The 8,492-nt window shown below is 37.1% G+C and overlaps 1 long non-coding RNA gene across 5 annotated transcripts; it reads left to right on the forward strand.

Moving 5' to 3' along the window:
• Positions 1-3,516: 3,516 nt before the first annotated feature.
• On the forward strand, positions 3,517-8,222 carry LOC110788780 (uncharacterized). 5 transcript variants are annotated; one of them, XR_008921641.1, is made up of 6 exons: positions 3,517-3,822; positions 3,909-3,980; positions 4,845-4,883; positions 4,978-5,032; positions 6,984-7,863; positions 7,932-8,222. It is a non-coding gene; the product is annotated as an uncharacterized lncRNA (long non-coding RNA). The 5 variants fall into 5 exon arrangements; XR_008921643.1 differs by lacking the exon at positions 4,978-5,032 and having other exon boundaries at positions 3,526-3,822; positions 6,984-7,061; positions 7,753-7,863; XR_008921639.1 differs by lacking the exon at positions 4,978-5,032 and having other exon boundaries at positions 3,520-3,822.
• The last annotated feature ends 270 nt before the right edge of the window (positions 8,223-8,492 follow it).

Here is an 8,492-nt window from a genome sequence, read left to right on the forward strand (position 1 = left end):
AAAATCTTTAAGTTTGAACCGTGCTTAACTTAACTAGCTTCTTCCAAGAAAACAATAATGCTTAAACTTTGCCTAGTCTGTCTAGGGTAGGAAACTCATAACATGACATGTGATGATAAACATGAAATCCAGGGAAGTTCGACTTCAAAGCGAGAAACAATTAAAATAATATCAACGTTGGTGTCATCTTCGTCTTTCATCATGTAAGCTCTTACATATGTCGTGATGGGTTATGATTAACCCTAGAAGTTGTTGTTTCGTTCCTGATTAGTCGAGGTTGCTCCTCCAATATTCGGGAGAGGTGGTTTAGGATAGTCTCTGGCGAAATGATCTTTCCTCCACATCGATAACACGTATTCGTTTCTACACGACATTCGTTTTCTATTCGTCGGGGCGTTGTGAAGTCTCGAATAGTTAATCCGTATGATTGATCCAGTCTTCAAATTCCAATGAATCGGGCTTGCCTTCATAGATTGGTGGATTCGAGGGTGAAAATTTCTTGAATGGTGACGCATTTTCGTTCGCACTATTGACTTTCATTTTCCGAGAATCTTTGACCAATTCAGTTGACATCGTACTTGCAGTTCCTAATCATTCCATCATCACCTTATGGTCTTCAATAGATTGGTCGTCATAGGGGTCATCATGGGCGACATCCTTGTGGATGACGTCATTGTGAATGTTGCGTTTGATGTGAGCTTCGTTCGTGGCATCCTTAGTAACCTCGATAATCAATATTTCACATAACATATTCAATAAGGAAAACATAAATAACAGGAAAATAATCCCTTTTTAGCCCATTCCTACACTCACACTCATTTCATTTTACTTAACATGATTTTAACATATTCATTTTAACTTATTCCCTAAAATCTCTTTTCTTAAAGCCTAATGAATTCTATTTCGTGCAAAACCCGTAAGGTTTAGCACTTATGGTCCAGAACCTTTGCTCTGAATACCAAACTGTGAGGGGGTCGAAAAAGCACGAGGCTAATGCGTGACCTCGTCCCTCGTGGGTGTGACGATTCTTTTTATTCAATCAAGTGTAATTGGATTTCCTGTGAGTTTACACCCAATTGACTAGTAATATAGGAGTCGCCATTCAGTTTTTAACGACAATGAGAAAAACTGACAAAACCCGGTTATTGTGACATAAAGGGAGTGCAATTATGTTTGACCACGACGGCCGTAGGTTCCCTTGTGATCCCTGGTGTGGGGATCTCTCAACATACACCCGCAAGGTAGAGATTGAGGGTTCGGGGGACTGTAACTACCGAGAGGAGTACTTCGCTCGTCGATAACTCCAGAGGCAGGATATCCTTACTAGCTCAGCATAAATAATTGAAGGGACATGCGTTAACTATTAAACTAATCTGAGTTAATTTTAGCAATATGAAACATATAATACTAATTCGATCGTGATTATCTGATTTAAATAGCATTAAGGGACCTAGCATGATAATCCGATTTCCCAAAAATATTATATTTGTTAGGCGTGATAGAACAATCAGATTTAGTTAGTTTAACAATTCATAAAAAGGGCGAGGAAAGCAATTAAATCATCGAAAAGGGGCACATTACGACGCACCCTTGAGAGGTGCGTCACGGTTCTCAGAAAACTAACCACTTTGACTTTTCTATTTCTCCTTTTTATTTAACGAATCTCAATCATGGGACAGGATACGTTCTGTTCGATTTATGGATCGATTGCGACAGAACGCGTGAACAATTTCGCAGCGTGAGGCTTAGGCTAAGGGTTAGAGTCAATACTCAGAATATAATTATGTGTTGTGTGTTCTTTTCACGTCGAATTTAGGGGTATATTTATAGGGAAGAGTTCGTGGAAAGATAGAATTGCAGAGTTCTAATCCATAAAGAATTAGAAAAAAACACGTACCCATGTATTTTCAGCGCCCAGGCCTGGGCGCCGAAGATTTCGGCGCCCAGAGCCAAGCGTTGAAAATAGGGTCTGGGCTGTTTTCTTTAGTCAGATTCGGATTCCTGAAATCCGTAGAGTTTGAGATTAATTCGAGTCTTTTAGCGCGTATCAATTTTATGACGGAATGCGTCTGGGCCCGTTACGAACTCTAGGCTCGTTAGGATTTCAATTAATACGTAACTCTTATTTCCGAATCATATTAGGAATAGGATTCTCGCAGTTTTCTATCTCATTTAGGATTTATGTTGGAATGCAACACCTAATTCTGACAGGTTTCTATCTTTTATGATTTGCCACTTTTAGAAGCTACCTTTTACGGCAGTTACTATTTTTAGCAGGGTTTCCATAAATAGCAGGTTTCGGGTGAAATGAAAAGGGGAATTGAGATTCGTTTATTTTATAGGAGATGCGTTGTCAAGTGGAGATTTATGCTTTCATCATCGAACCTTTCCCTTTTGGGAATGGGGACAAAAGTAGGTGTCTACAGTTAGCCCCCACTTTGACTGAGTCTTGGAGTAAGACGATGGTCAAAGTATTAGACGGAGTGCGTCACACAAGCCATGGTGTATTGTGACCTGTTTTGCGAGGGTCTCACGAGCCCCCGAGTGATAACATTTGACTTAAGGGTCATCACTTGAAGCGTCGACATATCCCTCACGTGTCATTGGGATTTGTCAACTGATAGTATAGAAACTTCCTCACTTTGTCATTGGAAGGATCTAAAGGTGCGTAGAAACTCCCTCACTTTGTCATTGGGAGTAGATACAGAGTTTTTCGAAATCAAAGCTGTAAAGTGTAATTAGGCCTGGCCAAGCCTAATCACGAGGTAAAAATGTTTTTAAAGATTCTCATTTTCAAGGCTAGTTAAACGAGAAAACCCCCTTGTTTTTATAGGACGTAAAACGAAGAAAAATCAAGCACCCTTGTTTTTATAGGACGTAAAACGAAGGAAAATCCAGCACCCTTGTTTTTATAGGACGTAAAACAAAGGAAAATCCAGCAAAAGTTATAGTTGCAGCGACTAAGGACCTGCGCGGTTTAATGGCACAGACCCTGCCGGCTAAAGATGGCGAGCCTGTCCGCTAAGGGTGGACACCCCGTCCGATAGAAGTGGACGAATCTGTTTTTGAAATTTGAAAATAAGGACCTACGCGGTTTGTGACGTAGACCCCGCCGGCTAAAGATGGCAAACCTTGTCCGCTAAGGGTGGACACCCCGTCCGATAGAAGTGGACGAATCTATTTTGAAATTTGTTTTGCTTTTTTGAAAATAAGGACCTACGTGGTTTGCGCCGTAGACCCCGCCGGCTGAAGATGGCGAGCCTGTTTTAATTTTGAAGACTTTATTTTTTCGAAAACTGAGGACCTGCGCGGCTAGTGACGCAGACCCCGCCCGCTGAAGGTGGGCGAGCCCTGTCCGCTAAGGGTGGACGCCCCGCTCGCTAGAGGTGAGCGAACCTGAATTCGTCTTTTGATTTGGGATTCGCGTGCCGCGGTCTTGCCTGATTGAGGTGGGCAAGTCCCTCACTACTACAAAATGTGTGTTATCTCGACGCCTAGGCCTCGACACCTGCCTTATAGCGTTAGGCTAAGATTGCAGTATCCGTGTTTTGTCGACGCCATTTGATGTCCACCTAATTGTCGTCTACTTCTGGCGTCGACAATTCAGCCAAATACCACCTGCTCTGCACATGGCCAAGGAAAAGAAACCCGCCCCACTCCTCTTTCTCTTTCTTAATCATCTTCTACTTTTCTCTCAACCCTAACCCCCAACAACTCTCTCCCTTCTCAGCCTCAAAAGTTCTCGATCTACTCCGCGCTCGAAGAATTTGCCGCAATTATAAGAATTACAACAAGCTGTAAACAAAATTCAAACATTTTGAGGTATTAATTGTCTCCCATGTTCTGAATTTGTTGAGATGTTAGGTTATTTCCTCAAGTTATAATTTTTGTTCCATATCTTGTTCTAGTTAATGAATTTTTGTTCCAGATCGATCTAACAAAACAAAATTCTTTGCCGAAAATTCCATCTCGATTTTAAGGTATGAAATTTCTATCCAGTTCAGAATTCTTTGGTTTTATGCGTTAGTTTCTATATTCTCTCTTATGTCAATTGCTGAAATGATAAATCTTCTATACTTTGTCAATTTTCTTTACTTCTGTACCTGTGTGGCATCTACGTTTAATTGAGCATAGTTTCAGATTTTGAACACCCCTAACTATATGTCAATTTGAAATTTTTGGTCTATAACTTAGATTTTGATTCAGGGTTTTCATAATGGAATTTTATTTTGTTTTTGGTCGAATGTAACATATTTAATTCGTTAGATGATTTGAGCATTGGACATCTGATTTAGGTTTTTGGTGTAATATCTAATGTAGTGAATCCATTTTAAGGGTATCATGGGAATTGATGGCATCCTTTCTCTTAGCTTTTTTGACTTGTTTTTGCTGGATACAAACTTAATGATAATTTTTCATGTATTTTAGCATATATGTGTGGCTGTGTGGGGTTGATATGAAGTTATGAAATAAGTTAGGTCATAAAAATATACTTCTCAGGGATCATTCTGACTTTTGAGTACATAAAAATAATAAAATGCAGATGTTACATGGAGTATTTTCATTGTATACTTGAATTTTAATATTTTTCGTTTGGGTTTTACATGTTATGCTACAAAATCTTTTGTGGCTTGATCCTTCATTTTTTTTCTGGGATCACATTCTTTGTTTTACTAGTTAGCTAAATTTCAGATTCCTGCTTGAATAGAATTATTACATGTCTGCCTTTCTCAATTGTATCTCTTAAGCCCTTTATATAGGATTCAAGTGGTCATGTTTACGTGCTTATTTTAGATATATACAGGCAGACCTGTTATTTGTCATTTTTATTTTGCAAATTTCAGGTATAGCTGGAGATATATGCTTTAACCATCTTATCAAGGGTATTTAGCTTCATGCCCTCTTTTAGACGATACTTTTGAGTTTTTAGAATTGCATATCTTTCATTAGTGTGTGAAAATGCGTGTAAATGACCAGTACTTTGCAACATTTGAGACTTTTTTGGCGAGATTTGCTATTGTGTGGCAATTAGGTACATTATCTCTTCCTCTTGTTTCTTTAATTTTTGTTTTGTTAAAAATGTAGGTATTATCTTATATATAATGGTAGAAGTATCATAAGCCTAATATCCGGAAATACATAATAATATGAAGTATCCTTGTCATCAACTATCGCTAATACTTCAGCCTCACTCTGTTGCAAGTTCTGGTCTGTGCTTCTCTATTGTTGTTGCTGTCCTGTTTGCTGAAGCGTGGTTCTGGTGCTTTGCTTCTTTTCTGGTTGCACTGCTGCTTTCTTTGCTAGGTTCTGCTGCTACTCTTTGCTGCTGCTGCTGCTGCGTCTTTGTTGTAGCTGCGGATGGCTTGTTTGTAGTTTTGACTGTTGTTTTTTGCTTTGCGTTTTAGCTTGGGTTGCGGGTTTGTGCGCCCTTTGCTTCTTGTTTCGTTGGTTGAATATTGTGTGGTTTCTACCTTTTGGTAATAAATATATCTTATTTACCAAAAAAAAAACTATCGCTAATACTTCATTGGTTATAAAACATATTACTACTAAGCAACTTTGCCCTCTTCTAGTTTGATCCGATAACCATGTTTCCCTTAAAGGCTAATAATGTTGCAATCCATGTCCATATTTTTTTAGAAGATGATCAAAATACTGGTTTCTATGAGGTTGGATCTCCTCATAAAGGATATTAGGTATTTGTCTCTGTGTGTCTGGTGCTGCCGGAAAGGTGATTTTCTTACTACTTTGTGTTAGCCTGTTACTAGTCCATATTTCTGTCAAACTTCTTAAATCATTAGACCATCAGTAAACAAACATTACCGACCATAAGAGTTGTTTGCAGTCTGTTTGAACTACTCAACCATTTTATGAAACAATGTCTGGGAAGAGATAGTCTATTCCATATAATAAAACACCATTCCTGAGTTATATAAATCTCACAAAGTTGCACTCTTTTTGTAAATTTTGAGTATCTAATTTATGTAGGACTTATTATCATTAACTATCTAGATTGGTATTGGTAATTTATCTAGGCCTTCATATTTATATTTGGCCTTTTATCATTAACTATCTAATTGAATGTTATAATGGAATCAAAAGGGGTTAAAGAAGATTCCAGTAGTAGTAATAGTAAATTATTGGGGGTGCCGTTTCATAAGTGTGTGTGTGTTATCTTAATACCATTACTTCACCCCTCTGGTCAAGCATTTGATATTTCTATATAAAACTTGAATCTTTTTGAATTCCTAGAAAGAATGAATGATTTGCTAAAAAGTGCTTGTATTAGGTGTTTACAAGAGCATATTCAATTAGGTGATTAAAGAGGGCGGGTATGCCAAACTACAACTTATAAGTTCACTTTTCAACCTTTTCGAATTGCTTTCTGTCAAGAACTTAGTTAGGTGTTATTGTACCTTTATGTTTCTCGAATGAAGGTGCCTCTACCCCAAGGGGACTTCAAACTATTGGCCTTAATTGCTTGTCTAGGGCCTGGTACCGTCTTTGAGCAGTCGCGTTGCTTGTAAGAGGTAGTCAATAGCTTGGTTTACTTAATTTGGGATGAAATTATAGCCTGTAAATTTTTAGTCTTTCTAATTTCCCGTTTTCTATATCTTTTCCCTTCTTTACCTCTGTTCTTCGCAGACTTGAGAGAGCCTCGCATCCTGTTATGACTCAAGCTGCACAAAAGCAACTCATTTGTTATTTTAGAAGCTATTAGTATAAGCTTTAGTGATTTATCACCTACAAATTACTTTTATTTAGGTTTGTTGCACCTTCTTCAGTCTTGGTTGAGTATTAGCAACTTCAGTCCTGTTGAGTTTTACATGTTTTCTTTCATTTTTCTCTTCTTTGAGTACCATGTGTTGTTTGACCTCTTTGAGAATTCTCATGCCATTCAATCATGTGTGATTTAGGTTCTAAAATTTACATACTTATTACAGAATTTGAGTTGATATTGTATTTCATTTTGCAATTTTCAGGTGTTCTCTTAAGCCCAATTAAATCTGACAAAAAGTTAGTTTTCCGGAGTTTCTAATTCACAAAAAGTGCAGCATGAGGTTTATTATTCCTTCAAGAAATTTGCCGAAGAAGTTGTTAACATGACTTCTTTTAGAAGAAGGAAAAGTTTGAATTTCTCATTTCCTATGCCAAATAAGTTTTCATACTGGTGTTATGATTCTAACTTTTATTTAACAAAGTAACTGGTTTTTATCTGTTATTGGATGCTGGAGTTTTTGATGCATCTTAGTTGCATGTTGTACAATATATGAAAATAGTCTAACTTTCAACCAGCAGTAGACAATAGCTGTTAGGTTTCAGGTTGTGGTAAATTTTACCTCAAGTAGTTTATACCTAAAGAATTCAATAGATTTTGGTTGGGCCACATCCATGCTCCTTTATTAGTTCTAAAGACAAACTTTGGTGGGGACCTGGTGCAGATATTAACATGGATTATGTTTTAGCAAGATATAGTTTAATTTGATTAAAATTATATTCTATTATACTTGCACAGATTTCTCTCCCCCATTTCCCTCTTAAAATGATGCTTGATATGGATTCTTTGCTTTTGAATTAAATTCCGTTGGCTGCAGATTTGATTTTCGGGGTTTGGTGTACTGATTTTGTGGTTTTGACTGAATAAATTGAGGGTTTATCCATTTCCAGCATGTTCTTGGCTGAATAAGTTGTTTCTATAAGCAGTGTTGGGAATGGAATTATGTTATTTTGATATAACATTTTACTTTGCAGGTTTCCTGGCTTCAAATTATTCATGTACTTCCGCTCTTGTGTGAACTTTTGGATGAGTATGGAAGGAAACCGCTTCTCTGTTTGACCATGTCTACTTCCATTTTCCTATTGGTATGTAACTCTATCTACATCTCTCTCTTCCTTTCTCTCTATACTTCATTTTGTTTTTTTCTTTTCAGATCGTCCAACGTGATAAGGAGCAAGATGAGAATGAAGGAAAAGACCCACTTGAGTTTCATATAAGCTACTACTACCACTATTATAGATCCTAGTTTTTCTAGGTTTTAGTTATTCTGTTTAGTAGATACAATTTGTATTTTTGATGATCTTTTGGAATATTTAGTTAGTAACATTTATATACGATGGAATTTGGTTAGTAACATTATCATGTACTATGGATTTTGGTTAATTAGTAACATTATCGTGTACGATGGATTTTAATTATGTACTTCTACATTTGTATAAGGCAATTTCAATGTTACATAATTGATTGGATACCAATTATTCAGAACCCAGGTTTCATTGATGAATAAAGTTTATTTATATATTTATTTTTGCATTTATATAGGTGGAAAAAAAATTATACAAAAAATTAGGCTGAATTAAATTAAAATTTCCAGGGAACACAAATTTCCCGACGCCTTTAAGCGTCAAGAATATTACATAGGTGAATTTGGATGAGGCGGGTCAGTTGACATTCTCGATGCGAAAACAAAATTTCTAGACGCCTTAAAGCGTCG

Source organism: Spinacia oleracea, chromosome 5 (assembly GCF_020520425.1).
Source record: "Spinacia oleracea cultivar Varoflay chromosome 5, BTI_SOV_V1, whole genome shotgun sequence".
In the NCBI taxonomy this organism is placed as follows: Eukaryota; Viridiplantae; Streptophyta; class Magnoliopsida; order Caryophyllales; family Amaranthaceae; genus Spinacia; species Spinacia oleracea.